The sequence below is a fragment of the Camellia sinensis genome, chromosome 3, assembly GCF_055761805.1.
Source record: "Camellia sinensis isolate YWXY chromosome 3, ASM5576180v1, whole genome shotgun sequence".
Classification (NCBI taxonomy): Eukaryota; Viridiplantae; Streptophyta; class Magnoliopsida; order Ericales; family Theaceae; genus Camellia; species Camellia sinensis.
In genome coordinates this window covers 158,523,571-158,540,401 of record NC_138963.1, presented here as the reverse complement: position 1 = coordinate 158,540,401, position 16,831 = coordinate 158,523,571, and the positions used below count along the sequence as shown (strand labels likewise).

The following is a 16,831-nucleotide window of genomic DNA, read 5'->3' as shown; positions in this document are numbered from 1 at the left end:
ATGAACCCACTTTAGGATCATCAAGATAATATGAGGATTTGAGGGCCTGACAAATTGAAAAGCCAATTGGTACCACTTGACCAACAAAGCCCTTTAGTTTTTTTTTTTTTTTTTTTTTTTTTTTTTTTTTTTTTTTTTTTTTGGGGTACATTGGCTGTAACATGAAAAGTAGTTGTCCTCGAATTTTAACATCCCAATAAAGTGTTAGGATTCTGTCCCATCTGACCTAATCCCAGTTCATTAAGCCCTTAATGATCTTGAAACATATATAACCAAATATTCAAAACAATTCACAGGGTTATTTGACAAATTGGCTGAAATAAAAATATTACAAAACATCTAATGAACATAGACCATCATAAGTAACACCTTATCGTCCACTATGAAATTGTGACATGACATGGTTTGCTATGCTATCACAAGCTGCTGAATTGCTCATACTAGTGCCACCACTATAAGCATCTGAAAGTTGATCTCCAAGCAAATACTGAGTCTCTTCTAAATTTTTCTTGTCATTTAACCATGAGTTTTTCTCCATCATTCTCAATCCCTCTAGCTCCATTGCCACTTCCTTCATGTTTGGCCATTTCGTCACCTTTTACTCTTAAGCATCTCTTTGTTAAAATAGCAACTTCCTTTATTTGGTAAGCCTTTGCATCATTTTTCACCTGTTCATCAACAATTTCAAACATGTGATCTTCTTTCATTGCTGAAATAAAATACATTGCTAAATTTCTATCTGCTTCAAACCTGTCAAAAGAAATTGCTTTCTTGCCGGTTAGCAATTCCAGAAGGACAACCCTCAAGCTGTAAACATCACTCCTTTCAGTCAATTGGCTTGTTTGGAAGTACTCTGGGTCCAAGTAACCAAGTGTACCTTGAACCAATGTGGTTAATTGAGTTTGGTCTATGGGGATCAACCTTGAAGAGCCAAAATTGGATACTTTTGCAACGTAATTGTTGTCTAATAGTATGTTAGTGGACTTAACATCTCTATGAATGATAGGAGTGCTAGCAGCAGAGTGCAAATATGAAAGGGCTGTTGCAGTTTCTATTGCTATCCTTAAACGATTCTCCCACGTTATTGAGGATGTGCCACCTATAGTGTATGTGGTCATAGAGAGTCCCATTGGTAATAAATTCATAGACTAGTAAAGGAACTTGTGTCTCCAAACAACACCATAGGAGTTTCACAACATTCCTATGGTTGACTTCGGAGCAAGGTTCTAAAAAACGGTTTCGGTCGTCGTAACGGTGGCGGTGGCACAGTTGCGGTTGCAGGGTGTAAAGGCCGTAGCGTAACGGTTGTAGTAATCGGAACCGTGAATTTTTTTATTTTTCACACAATTTGAAAAAAAAATTACCGATATGAATATTTTTTTCCAGAATCATATTTATTGGGTTTAAAAATAAATTTTGATCAATTTTTATTAATTTTTAAGTACGATCCAATATATTTCATATTTTTAAATCACTACAAACTGAGTTTTTTACATTTTATTTTAATAATTAATAACTTTATATGTCATAAATCCATATTACAAGTAGTGGCAAAATTTTCTTTAATTGGACTTAGATGTATAAAATTATTTTTTTAATTATTATACTTGTGAAAGCATATGCAAATTTTAACTTGAATAGTCTTAAAAAATAAATTATACATGCTAATGTAATCAGATAAAAATTAAAAAATAAATTATAAAGAAAAATTTTTACACATGGTTTTTTTTTTTTTGGGGGGGGGGGGGATTTGGATCACTTGAATATTCGTTCTCTTTTTGGATAACCTGTAAATAAAAATAAAATAAACTAATCAACAAAAATTGACATGTATAAAATATGTATTAATTTATAATTATAGGTGTTATGTTTTCTAGATATTTTACAAAAAATCAATCACTAACTATTATATATAAGATAAACAATGATAAAAGTAAGAGAATAAATAAAAGCCTAAATATATATATTTTTTAATTAAGCCAAATAGATAATGACTACACTTATTATTATTATTATTATTTTCAAACAAAGATTACATGGTTGAGTGAAGCTCTCCCTGCAAGATGAATGGGTGACATCATCTTCAACAAATAAATGTTTTTCATCTTCCCTCTTCTCTCTCTCTATCCCTCTTTTCCCCTTTTCAGCCTTTTTTTTTCTTCGAAAGAAGCTGTTTGGAACCGTTATGTAACAGTGCATAACGAGGCGTTACGGCCGACACATCTATGAATCTCAATCACACCGCAAAAGTGGGAGTAACGTGTGGTGCTTACCACAGCAACCATTACGTAACGGCCGCAATCATTACGTAACACCGCATTTTAAAACCTTGCTTGGGAGAGAATTATGACTTCGTTAATGAATTGTTCAATTTGGGACTTTCTCTGTTCTGCTACTTTGGACTTCTTAATGGCAACTACGGTGTTATCTGGTAATACTCCCTTGTAGACTGTTCCTTGGCCACCTTGGCCCAGGATTCTATTTTCATGGTAGTTGTTTGTTGCCTTCTTAAGGTCCTCTGTAGTAAAGATTTTAGCGGGCTGTATTAATCCTTCACGTATGGAAAGTTGTTGTAACATGATGCCACCATTTTGCTGAAAGAATTTCTCTCTGAGATTGATGATATTCCTTTGCCTAAATCGCCAATATAGCCAGGAGTCACGCAAAAGTAGCACTGATACGCTTATGATTATGCCTGTACGGATTGGAATCGAGATGTCAATATCAAGAATTCAAGTTTCAAATTACTTTATGATCAAACGAAAACTAGAACAAAATGTACATTTGGCGACTAAAAAACATTTAGTCCTCAAAAGTTATGGAATTGGAGACCAATAATTTTTTTAGTCAGCAAAAGTAAAATATTTAGCTACTAATTTTTTTTAGTCGGCATATATTGATTATTGGTCACTAAAAAAAAAATTTAGTCGCTAAAAATGTCAGAATTGGCGACAAAAAAAAAAAAACTTAGTCGTTGTATATTTAGTTTTGACTACTAAAACCATTTAGTCGCCGAATGAAAAATAAAAAAATTATTTTTTAGCTTTGGCAACCAAATGTTTGGTCGCCAAAAACTTATGTTGTCGTTTAGTCGCCAAAAACTTATTTTCAGGAATAAAAAAAAATTTAGTCGCCATATATTGAGTTTTGGCTACTAAAACTATTTAGTCGCTAAATGGAAAATAAAAAATTATTATTTATTTTTGGCGACCAAAAGTTTAGTCGACAAAGACTTATTTTTAGCGACCAAAATATATTTTAGTCGCCAAAAAATTAAAATATTTGGCGGGATTTACAAATTTTGGAGGGATTTACAAAATCAATTGGTGACTAAAAATATTTAGTCGCTAATGGTGTAATATATATATATATATATATATATATTTGGTTTCCAAACAACAAACCAACACCTCTCTCTCTCTCTCTCTCTCTCCAGCGTCTTTCCCTCTCCCTCTCCCTCTCCGCTGCTCTTCTCCCCTTCCCCTCACTGTCGCTCCACCAGTCGTGCCTCCACCGCTCCTCCTTGGTCACCGGCAACTGGAGCATCGGTGCACCTAGATTTGCCCTATTTTCTTGGGCATCACAACTATTCTCAGTTCAAAACTCGAAACCCTAACCTACAGTTTCAAATTCGACTCTCCTCGATTCTCTCTCTCTCTATATATAGGTAGATGTGTATATATATTATATTTGTGATGGGTAGGGTATATAATTAAGGGATTTTTTCTGAACCCACCAACACTGTCCAACGTCCTGCAATGGCATCGGAGAACGAAGACAAACCCTTCCCCTCCTTCGTCGATCCACGATTGACTTTACCCTAGGTATGTCTCTATTTCGCCCTCTCTCTGTCTTTGTCTTTGTCCCTGCCTCTCTCCCTTTCTTTCTCTCTCTCTCTCTCTCTCTCTCTCTCTCTCTCTCTGCGTCTTCTTCCATTAGCACATTTTGACACAAACCCAGCCCTAAATCGACCCAGCCCCAAATTGTGATTTGACATCAATGTTAAAGATTTGAATATTACGAATTTCAATTGCTAGGGTGATTTTCTATATTGTCTTGGTGTTTGTTATTTCATTCACAAATTTCACACACTATCTGTTTGACAATATGTCCATAAGAGTCAAACAAGTAGGTTCAGGTGAGTGTTCATCGACTCTGATCTCTCTTTGATTCTGTGTTTCTCCCTCTCTGTTTTGGTATCCGAGTTCAATCAATTCATTTGAATTGGAAATTGGTGTGTCATATTTTGTTAGATCTTTGATTTGGGTTTTTTTTTTAGTTTTATATCAATGTTTAACTTGATTTGGATATGGGTTGTTTGCTTTTGTACTAAATGATTGATTTAATGTTTCTATGAACTCATAACTTCATTTATTATGACCTAAGAACATTTTTGGTAATATTTGTTAAAACTAAGGACTTTCTGAGTTGATAACATAGTGTGTCAAACAGTATTAACATTAACAACTTGCCCAAAAATAGTTGAAGCAGAAGAGTTAGCAACTAAAGAAGCCCCCATATTTGTGTAAAAAATTTAAATACAGCAAATCAGTTAAATAATAACCACATGTTCCGCTTCCATTTCCATACTGAAATGAATTACCACACTGATTACTCTGTGAAGAGCATTTAGTAGCTGCAGCTTGAACTAGAGGAAGAGTGACCCGTAGACATGTTTTAAGTTGTAGTCAAGTAGTTTATTATTTGTAACCTATTCTGCAAGTAATAGTCAAATGTTTGTAACCTGCCTATTGTTTATTGAATATAACTTGAGTCATGTCCTTTTTGAGGAATATATTTATTTTTTGCACCATACAATTCTACAAGTAGGGCCCTTTAAGGATTTCATCACTCCTTGTTTAATGATTATGTCTGATTTCTATAATGAAGCTCTTAATTAAATTTGTTCTTGAGTATATTTCTTGGTCTTTATTGGAATGAGTCTCACATAGACTCTCCATTCCAGACATCCACCCATCTTGATTCTATTTGAAAATAGATTGAATTCTTGGGAAAGAGTATGGTACATATGAAGGGTGTGTACCATATGCACCTTATAACTAAAGAAGACAATGGCATAACTCCATACTTTCTGAGTCACAACTTATAAATTAAAAAAAAAAAAAAAAAACAATAACCAAACAATACATGAGGCATAACCAAAGATCTCATGAGTCATAATTAAAATAAGATCATAACTAAAGAAGAAAATGTCATATCTTAGGGGTGCATATGGTAAGGGGTGTGTATAGTAGAATTTCCCTGAAAAAATTTGATCAATATCTGAAAATATTTGATGAAGACCTTCGGCGTGGTATGTTTCTTTTAGCTTCTGCATACTCTTCTATGTTTTCCATATAATGGTGGCCTTATTTGAAATGTTGCTTTTCGACTTGTGGCTGAAAGAGAAAGTGCTGCTACAATTGGGTCAGCTGCTTAAAATCTCGAAAATAATGTTAAATTTACCAGTGGCAGAGGACTAACTACCTTTCCTACACCTGGATTTTCGAAGTCCCTATTAGATTTAGTTAGACCTCACATTTAGGCTATTGAAGCTTTTGATCCTGATTGCTCTTTTGCTTTTTGGGAGCTGGATTTGGAACTTGATAATTACTCTTCCCTAATAGAACACTAACAAAGAAACTCTTCCCTGCGGTTTTGCCTTTGCTGATATCAAGAATTAGAGTATATGGACCAATTGTTACTAAATGGTCAATGAACTTTAATTGAGTGGTTGATATTTAAAGTAAATTATACTACAAATTTGAATGAGAAGAATGAAAAACTCAAAAGTCCCAGCATAATTCTAAAGTTCATTGGTGGCCTGTAAGTAGTAATGAAACTTGATAACAGGCACAACACCTAGAATGAATCTAGTTTACGCATTTCATCTTTTGGGTGAAATTTCAGCCATATTTGGATGACAATTTATTTATTTATTTATTATTTTTGTAATTCCATTCTTCTTTGACTTACCAAACACAACCAAGGCATGAAAATGGAAAAATAAGATCAGAGAATTGGTTGTTCAGCTTTCTACTTAAATGTTAGTTTGCTGAAACGAAGATACATTGAAACTGGAGATATATCATTTTCAAAGTGTTTCTTATCTTTGCATCAATAATTGGGGACTGTAAACTTCAAACGAAAGATGAGAGTCCAAATCACAAGCATCGATGGGTTGAACGTTGATGACAATTTAATCTGCTGACAATAATATAATTAAAAGCATGTGGGTGTAGGTGTACATACTATGGACTCAACTTTCTTCGCGCCCCCTTTCGGAAAGCTCGAATTGGTCCCACAGTTTGGACTCCTGTCATAGTTCTGAATCTAGTCTCACAAAGTGCAATGTGAAACTGATAAACACCAAAGAGTCCAATCCGGCAAATCATTTTGGAAAATCAGATTTTAAATCAAATAATGCCAAAACTGGACTGCTTTGCCAGATTATAGAGTCGCCACCTAAATATTTTATTTTGAGAAATTTAGGAAACCCTGACTTGTGCCAAAGGCCACGTGTCCGTCATCACCAAAGTTGCCTCGGCTCAGGAACTTGGGTACGAGAGGGAAAGGTCCTGAAATGAGCACCCTCGCTCGCCCGATCAAAGGATCGACCTCTACTAAACATGATATGTTATTTTATAAACACATGTGTTCTTATTCCGGTTATTAGTTAACCTTACTATGTGACGCACACATACAAGTATAGACTAAATCACAAGAATTGGAACATTTCAACTCATGTTTGTTTTCGAAAATGGTTTGAAGTTGCCACCCTCAAGTGGGCTAAAGCGCGGATTTGCCATCAAACATGATGGGCTTTAAAACATGATTTGCCACTTCGCAAAGTGGGCTTAAAACGCACATTTGATGAATTGTTCCAATTCAAGCAACAAAGCCTCCACCCACAGGCATTCATGCAGTTAATCACTTAAGCAAATAGCCTCATGGCAAGCATGCTATCATGGCAATACTCACACTCATGTAAGTATGCTAAAGCGTAAAACTTACAGTGTACTCTGAGCCAAAACAAAAGATAGTTAGAAATATGTATGATCCTAACTATATTAAGATGCCTAATGCAACACATGCAATATGAATTAATAGGCTCAGCTACTAATATGGCATTTGTAACACTTTGATAGCATGTTTTTAAACACGTATTCAGGAAAGTGTATTGAAATAACGATGCAGTTTAAATGATGCGCCGAGCCTCGGTGCATGCAATACAAATGAATGATGCAAACATGCGAGCATACGGTATGCTAATTGAAATATGACCCTAAACTAACCATCGAAAGTGGGTAAATAAAAGGAAGAAAGACGTGGGATTGGAAGACATGCACACACGCACGCACACTTATTACAACATTGCGCACTCACAAAGGAGGGTCCGAATAAATAAGCTAAGCTAAACTAAGCTAAGCTAATTATTACGAAACGAAACTAATTAACTATTCTAAGCTAATTAATTATTACAACACAATTGAATAACTAGCTATGCTAAGCTAATTAAAATATTACAAAATGAATTAAACTAATTAATTACAACACATGTATTAATCAGCTACAACTAGCTAATAAAGCAATAAAGTAGCTTCGCGAGTGAGGGAGACGTGCATGCTCTGTTGCTTCCTTCCCGAAAATCCATTGCCTTGCCACCGGCTGCCTCTGTTTGCACTCGCCTTGATTGCTAAACACCGAACCAACATTCCAGACTGCTTTTGCTCCAAAACAGGAACACTTTGCACAAAAATGGACTGGTGGCCGGTTGGCCACAAACACTGGCCAGTCGGCTACCTCAAGTGGCCAGTCGGCCACCCATTTTTCCAAAATTCTATTTTTGTTGTAACAGAGAGCAACAGAGGCAAAGCAATGTATTTTTCAAGGAATGTGTGTACTGCCACCCTCCTCATCATTTCTCAAGCTTAAAGGAGTGTAGCACTTGGCTCTCAAGCCATCAACCAAGCGTTTTCATGCATGATGGCCTAAGAACCAAGCTTGTACAAGCTTAATGAATGCACACATAAGACTCAAAGAACCACCACCCTATCATGCATGATAAAGGGTGACGGCGACCAAGAAACGTGACACATTTCATCACTTTGAGTATGAAACGTTCCACATTTCTTGTGTTTGGATTAACGTCCGATCCAAACACATGCAATGCAACACGAATATGCTTATCTTGCTCAAGTTTTAGTTGGTTCATTTTATTTACTCATTTTAGCACTACCAAACCATTCTTTAGTTGGTTAAGTCCAAGATGAATGTCCTCTAATTGGAAAGATGGCCTACGCCACAAGTGTCTTGAGCATGAAAGAGGCCTCATGCTGTTGGTTAAGAGGAACCCTCAAGAGAGGGTTAAAATCATTAGGCATGAGAGCCTCAAGTTTACACTCAAGCCAACAAGGGGCTCAAGACCACTTTCAAAGAAAAATGAAAAGTGAAGAATGAAGGAAGGTTCCAGACTTTTCAATGTTGAAATGGCATGAAAAATAGTGCTACAACATACAAGCAACACATGCACAACATGTTCAAAGGCCGAAGACATCAAACTAGTGAAGAGCATTACACTAGAGGCATGCAATATCAAGCTTAAATGACCAAACTAGCTCTAGATAGAGCTTAAACATGCGAAAACAGTGGCCTAAACATGCTGAGACAGAAGCATAAAGGCAAGAAAATCATGCGCACATGTTGGCTCGCAAGCAAGGCTCAAAACACAACTCTCAAAAGCAATGAAAGAGTGGAATAAGTGAGAGTGTGACAGCGACATACGCACTGAAATCACATGTTAAATGATGCTACAATATGCAAACAACTCAAATACTTCATACTCAAAGCCTCAAAACAATGGACTAGTGAAGACCATTACACTACAGCCATGCAAACCAAGCCTCGAAGGACATAATCAACCCAAAACAGATTTAAAGCATGTCAAAACAGTAGCTAAAATGTGTTGGAGTCAAGCTAACACAAGCTAGAATAATTGGCTAACTCATTGGGCATGCTAGACTAGTAAGCATAGTTGCACTACAAGTGCAAAAAACAAGCAACAAGTGCTCCAACCAACCAAAAACAGAGTTAAGACATGTCATAAAAGAGCCTAAAACATGCTTGAAACAAGCTAACACAAGCCACAAAAACATGCCACTTTGTAATGCTAACTAGGCATGGAAGAGAGAGAGAGAAGGATGGGAGGCTAACCCCTCCATTTTTGGACCTCAAGACCAAGTTTTTACCACTGAAATTTCCCTGGAATTCAGTGGTTAAAAGAGCCCAAAAAGTTATTTTAGAAGCTTTGAAAAAAAGGCACAACACTCAAGCAAACAAGCTACAAAGAGGGTGGACCACCCCTAACTCCAAAACAAACCTCAAACCACCATTTGTAACCTTAAAAACAGAGTTTTTTATAGGTTAAAACCAGCCTCGAAATAGCATGCAAAAGTGGCCAAACAAGTAACTAAAACAAAGCTTAAAAGGGGTAAGCCTTATTCCTTTGAAGCACAGCAACGAACAACAAAAATTTTGAGCTAAAACCACTCTTAGAAGCTCAAACAAGGCCTCCAAGAACCTCAGCTCCAAGGTGAAGGTGTTTGGCTAAGGGTCTTAGTGCAAATGTGTAGAGAATTCCCACTTTCAAGCACAAAATAGGGAGAGAGAGAGAGAGGATTCTAGAGAGAAAAAGAGGAAATTTTGCTCACAAAATTTCTAACCCTTCAAATGGGGGAGAGACCTCCCCTTATATAGAAATATAAGCCAAAGGCTTGCTTTCATCCCTCCATACACGTGTATGGAAATGAGCATAAGTGATCAACAGCTGGCACAGTTGGCAAATAAATATCTGAAAAAGGAGAAAAATGGCCATCGGCCACCATTGGTGGCTGACCGGCCATCAACATAGCCGACCGGCCACCACTGGTGGCCAGCAAGCTAAGGGGATGGCCGACAGGCCACCCTCTCCTCCAGAAGCAAAGAAACAAGCTCTTGGCCCACAACCAAGCGCAAAACAAACAAGATAAGAGGCTCCAAGGCAAGGCGCTCAGCCGAGACCTTCAAGGACTCAAAATGAACATGAGTGAGCACAATCATCGGGTATTCAAACGATGACGTCCAAGTCTTGAGGACAGTCAAAAATGGGGTGTCTACAGTTGGCCCTCTTTGACAGAACTCGGAAGTCATGAAGTGACGGGAGTGAATATCAAAGCCCAGAGACGACCCATTTTTGATAAGGCCAAAGACTTAGACAAACAAGTAATCAAAACAAAGAACGGTTGCGCCTGCAGGTTGCCTACGTAACCCTTTACAAGGAATCAAACCAACGTAGTTCTGGGGCATGATGCAAATGATATGCACGATGCAAAACATAACTTATGATCATGCAATAAGACTATAACGAAACATCTGGATGCAAATGCCATGCAAAGAAACGCTACAACAAACTCGTACATAAGCAAGTTATCACGAACCAAACCACATTTCATGCAGAAAGGATGTAAGAAAATTATGCAATCTTAACTGCGCACCACGTAGGAAAGGTAAAAAGCAACAACCGTTGGGCACACCCGAGGCGGTAAACAAGATGCCAACACGCGGCACATGCGAGGAAAGAAGTGGTGCGATGCTAAGGACACACCCTAAGGTTCCGAGCCACAGAGAACAGTAACTGGCAAAACACACCCAACTATTATGCAATCAAAGCAAAGAGCGGTATAAGCATCGGAACCAGGCCAGATGCATTTAACCAAAGCATCTCGATGCGCCACGCGCGAGAGGGAAAAGGGAGCAGTGCAACACCGGAGGGTGATATAAACATCGGAGCACGTTCCAATGTTTCTAACCAAAACAGAGTGGTATAAGCGTCAGGATATGGTCCAAACGCTTCTAACCGAAGGGTGTGGCATAAACATCGGGCACACGACCCAACGCTTCTAACCAAAGCAAGGTATAAACATCAGGCACACGACCCAATGCTTCTAACCAAAAGAGTGTCGGTGTAAACACCGGGTGTATTCGAGTGTTTCTAACCAACAAAGTGGTATAAGCGTCGGACACACGTCCCAAACGCTTCTAACCAAAATGGTGTCGGTGTAAACATCGGGCGTACACGAGTGTTTCTAACCAACTAACCAACAGAGTGGTATAAGCGTCAGATAAACGTCCCAAACGCTTCTAACCAAAAAGGTGGTATAAATATCAGGCGTACCTGAGTGTTTCTAACCAGAGCAAGGTACAATGTAATCATCGGGCGTACCCGAATGCCTCTAACCAAAGGGGGGTGGTGTAAGCACCAGGCGTACCCGAATGCTTCTAACCAAAAGAAGGTGTCGGTGTAAACACCGGGTGTACCCGAGTGTTTCTAACCAAAGGGATGGTATAAATACTGGGCGTACCCGAGTGTTTCCAACCAAAGGGATGCTCAAAGGATAGAAATGATCTTACTTGGAGTTCCTCTGAATAAACCGTACATCCAATATCGTCTGGTTGCACCAGCTTTGAATGAACCGTACATACAATATCGTGCCTGCACAAGAAAGAAACTTCGGCAAGTACAATATAATAGGAATGCATGTTCTATGCAAGACGAATAACCATGACACAACACTTAGAGAATCATGCTTCATGCACATCATGCAAGAAATGGAGAATGTTCTATACAACACCAAATGCATGTTCAATGCAACAGGTACAAACATTTCTACGTGAATGTGAGAGCATATGTAAGGTAATGCCATGCGAACATTTTCTATGTGAAATGAAAAGCATATACAATGCAAGACATGGGCATCAATGTTCAAAACACGTGTTTAGTGCCTAAATAGAAGCATGCCTTATATTAAAGTAGAAGATGCATGCTCTATGCGAACAAGAGATAATGCAAAACCTCATGTGAAAGAATGCATTCCATGAAATGACAAGGCGGTGCGCATTCTACGCAATAACAAAAGCGATGCATAGTAAAAATGACTCAATCGCAACCTCCAATTTACCTCCTAGAGAAGTTGCAACAATTTAAAAGGATGCACCTCTTACGTATTGAGTACCACACACTGAAAACATAGTTCAGAGCTTCCGCAGAGACCATTTGAGCTTAAAAATGTACTTTCTTTGCACTTTCTTGAAAGACCAAGGCATAAAACAACAGAAAAACATCTGAGGAGAGCACCAGAGGCCTACCGGCCACTCTAGGAAGCCACCGGACACCCATCGGCCACAAAATAAGGTTATCGGCCACAAATGTGGCCGATCGGCCACCGATGACAGATTCGGGGCAATTTTGGCATTTCACCACGGGCCTTTAAATATAGGGTTCCAAACCCTATTTCTTTACTTCCCCCTTGTCGAAAAACATTCCCCTTATGCTCTAGACCACATTTCCCTTTCGATTCGAGCTTCAAATGCATTTTCAGACATTCCACAAATATCCGATTCTCGAAACCCTCTTTGCACACTTCGTTTTGAACCGATTAAAAAGCAGTTCCGGTGTTCTCTTCTTGATTCCCATCACTTGGGGTTTGTTTCCCCCGAGTTACCTTTGATTTCAGTGCCCTCTCCCGAGCCCTGACCTTTTCTTTCATTTTTCCTCCCTCGGAGTTGACTTTTCGTTGACTTTTGGTATTCCTGCCCATTTTCCACACTTGCGACCATTCTTTCATCCTTTCTTCGAGATGGCGGATGACATCCCACACGACAGAGCTCCTCCGGGGATGGAGATGGATCCCAAGTTCGAGCCCTTACCGCTCAGTATTCGACCATTCGACCCGGCGACGTACCGTCCTAAGGTACACATGTTACCTCCCGATAACATCCGCCAGTTCAGGGGGTTTGCGCGAGGTGCACCGGAGGACCTCCTGCTACGCGAGCTAGAGTCACATCTATCCTATGGCGCCTCCGAGGTATACATTTTCTCTTTATTTTTCACAATGTAGATCACATTTCTTGTATAGCTCACACTGCTTTCACCTGTTCATCCCAACCACACTTGTGCACTGCATCTCTTATACTGCCTTGCATCTGTTTGCCCTGAATATACCCTCGCACTGTATTTCTTACACTGCCTTGCATCTATTTGTCTTGCTTACAGGGGGATTCACATGCCTCTTGTAGATACGGGACCACCTCCGCAAGGGAGTGGTATATGGAGCTTGCTGTCGTAGTACGTCACATCGCCGACGAGGCCGGCTTCGGCGCATTTTGCATGGGGCTCTCACGTCTTACTGCGAGCCGGCCTTTACTAGGAGCTTTAGTAGAGAGGTGGTGGGATACCACCGATTCCCTCCATTTCTCTACAGCAGGGGAGATGACGATGACTCCCTTTGACTTCTCTATGCTCACCGGCATAGGAGTAGGGGGTCATCCGATTCCTTACGACACCGACATGGGCGAGTGGGAGGCTTCTTAGAGCTAGTTGCTGGGGATTCGTCCACCCATCTCCCGATCAGGGATGGTGCGATATACCTGGTTCGCCGATCATTTTAGAGGGATGACACCGACGACCCGCGAGGAGACTAAGTACTACGCCCGGGGTTTCCTCATGTTTCTGTTTGGTACTACTCTGTTCACTGACCGGGTGAACACCGTCGGGCTCTACCTCCTAAGTGCCTTGGTGGACCTGTCTCGCGTTCGATTCTACGACTAGGGTAGCGCAGGCCTGGCCACACTATATGGGTACATGAGCTCCACTTCCCACCGGAGCGGGCATCTGCTACGAGGCTACTTGAGGGCCTGGGAGGTACGTCCTACCCTTCTGCTGTACATTTATGCTTTACATTTTCTGTATACTACACACTGCACACTGTATGGCACACAATTTGCTCTCTGCTTTACATTATCTGTGCACTGCACACACTGTCTGCTTTCTGCTTTATCTGTACACTGCACACACTGTATGCTACACTACATACCATCTGTTTTCCGTTTTACATTATCTGTACACTACACACACTGTATATTGTACTCATCTGATAGATATACTCACTGTTATCTTTCCACCTTCTGCAGCTATGGGTGTACGCCTATTTCCCGAGGCTTGCCTCAGAGCCAGAGGTAGAGATACCACCCATAGTACCGTACTCACACAGATACGATGGGAGATGTCAGCAGAGGCCCCGAGAGTCATTCTCATTCTTCCGCCGATTCTTCGACACCGTGATCGCAATAGAGGTAACTCAAACCTTACAGTTATTTCAGCTTTGCTTTATATTACATCTTCAATGGCAGCTAACAATCTATATATTCACTATCTGCAGATCACCTGGCAACTATGGGCATTGATGCCTAACGAGGTCAGAGATCAGTTTGCGGGCGCTCGGGAGGCCTCTCGATTCCGGATCTTGCTTGAGGGCCCGGTCTGTCGGGCGTGGTTCCTAGGGAAGCGATTCCTACGACAGAGCCTCGGCTTGCCTGAGCCGGTGGTTCCGATGCCGCCTCCTTCATATATGAGGACTACAGAAAGGAATACCACGCAGGAGATGATTGATTTCACGAGAGGTTGCGACGCTGACTTCTTCAGACTTGAGGGCGATTATACTGCCTTTATCCAGACATATCTCATGCCGCCTCTGACTGGCGCTCACGGGGGTGAGAGAGCCAGAGCTCCAGCTGCAGGAGGGAGAGTCGGGAGATCTAGGGCGACTCAGGCCCATGACAGGAGAGGCTTCCAGATGAGGTGGAGGGCGGGATGGCCAGAGCTGCCCGCGTCACTGACTTGCTGGGGACGCTCCGGAGAGACTTATCAGATTCCCATCGAGCCTGTACCAGCTGGTCATAAGCTCGTTGGAGTTCTAGGCCCAACTCCGGTATGTATCATACTTTACGTTTTGCATAGTCAATTCATTTCAATTATGCTTTGTAGGCCACTGATCATCTCAACACATTTGTAGGCTTCCATAGAGTACACCAGATAGGCTCCCGAGCTGGCGGCTTCTCTGATGGGGATGGTTCAGACTGGTCTGAACCTTCTCAGTCTCTACAAGATTCCAGTAAGTTTTTTTCAGTTTGCACTTCATGTCATGAAATTTTTTGCGCATTAGCATTTCAACTGCAATCTACTTCATATTGGTCTGAATACTTTACATTAACAACATTGCATTAATACACTATTCCCATACACTGCATTCAATACTATACTCATCTTTGTATACCAATAACTGATGCATTTGACAAACTGTTCTTTTCAGGTCCCTTTTCAGATGCCAGTTCCACCGAGCGCTCCAGTGAGAGCTACAACAGGACCTTCAGTGCCTCCCCCGACAGTAGGGAGAGAGAGATGAGGGACTCTGACGCACAGCCGAGGCGGAGCTAGACGTACTCATGCCAAGAGTGGTCCACCAGAGCCTATCTCGGAGGATGATGAGACAGATAAGGACGAGGAGCCAGCGAGCCCACAGTCAGAGTCATCTGAGGGTGGTGGCAACAGCACCGGCTCGGGTTCTAAGAGCGGTGGCGATGCTGAGGAGGGCTCCGAGGAGGGGAGCGGAGGCAGCACTAGATCGGGCTCCGACTCAGATTCAGATAGTAGTACTGATGGCGATAGCTCTGAGTCCGCTTAGCCGAGGAAGAGGACGAAGAGGGCCTCTAGACACCCCATTTTTGACCGCCCTTAAGACTTGGGCGCTACTAATGGTTTACTTGGTGATGAAAGATGTGCAAGGCAAAGGTTTGATTTCTTCAGCAAGGAGAGAGACAAATCCCAACCTCATACCCCTTTTTGGACCAAAACTATTTTGACTAAATGATTGTGAGACCTTAAAACCCTCTCTTTTAAAATAGCTTTTGAAAGAAGTTTCTACGATGTTCCGATGCTCGCATTTTGTTAAATGTTGTGCTTTTCGGTAAACCGAGCAAGGACAAAGTGGAAATGAATGAAAGAGAGATGAACTCTTTGACAAAATCTTTCAAAACACCTTGTTTGGGGTCTTGGAGTTGAAGAAAAGATGAGAGGAGAGAAGAAAACTAGTTGGAGCAGAAGTTCGGTATGAATTCGAGTAAGATCGAAACTGAGCAGTCTTCACTCAAACAGGAATAACTTTTTTCACAGTTATAATTTTGATGTGAGGCTGCACCATTGGAAATAAGACTTCTAGGGTTTCAATTTAGGCTCAAGAATGACTTGCAAATGAGTCCAGATGAAGGAGTTATGTCCATTTGAAGTTAGGCCCAAAAAATAGATTTTTCTGTCCAACCAGAGGTGGAAGTTTCTGACCATGAATGGGATTTTTTGGCCATGTGCCAGCCATGAATGGCCAATTCCGGCCCCCTTCCATCCAAGAGTGTCCCATGCCGGCCAACAATGATCAAGTGTTGGTCAACAGTGATGAAATGCCGGCCATTGATGCAGAAAGTTAGTTTTTGGCAGATATTTTTGTTCCAACTATTACAGCTGTCTCTCTTGAGATATTTTCGACCAAGACTTACATTTTTCTATATATAGAGAGGCTTCTCTATGGTTTTGGAGGTTAGAAACATTTTATGAAGAGTTTTGGGAGCCTCTCTCTCTACAATTCTCTCTCTACATTTCTCTCTCTCTTGAACCTTTGTGCATGAGTGCATACAAGTGTAGATACACTATCCCTTTGCCTATACATCCTTGATCAAAGTTGTTGATCTTTGAGCTAAGGTTCTAGAAGGCTTTCTTGGAGCTCCTTAAGGTGGTTTTAACTTGGTTTTGTGCCTCAAAGTGTGCTTGGCTTCAAGAGGTATAAGACTCACCCTTTAAGCTTGTTTTCATACTTGTTTTTGCCACCTTTGCAAACTGTTTTTGAGCTGGTTTTCAACTGTAAAAACCTCTGTTTTTCAGTCCTAAAAATGGTGGTTTAAGCCCCTT

At 40.6% G+C, this 16,831-nt stretch overlaps 1 pseudogene; it reads right to left on the bottom strand.

Annotated features, from left to right (window-relative positions):
- Window positions 1-310: 310 nt before the first annotated feature.
- Window positions 311-12,654, bottom strand: LOC145821970 (wall-associated receptor kinase 3 pseudogene; annotated as a pseudogene).
- Between the last annotated feature and the right edge of the window lie 4,177 nt (window positions 12,655-16,831).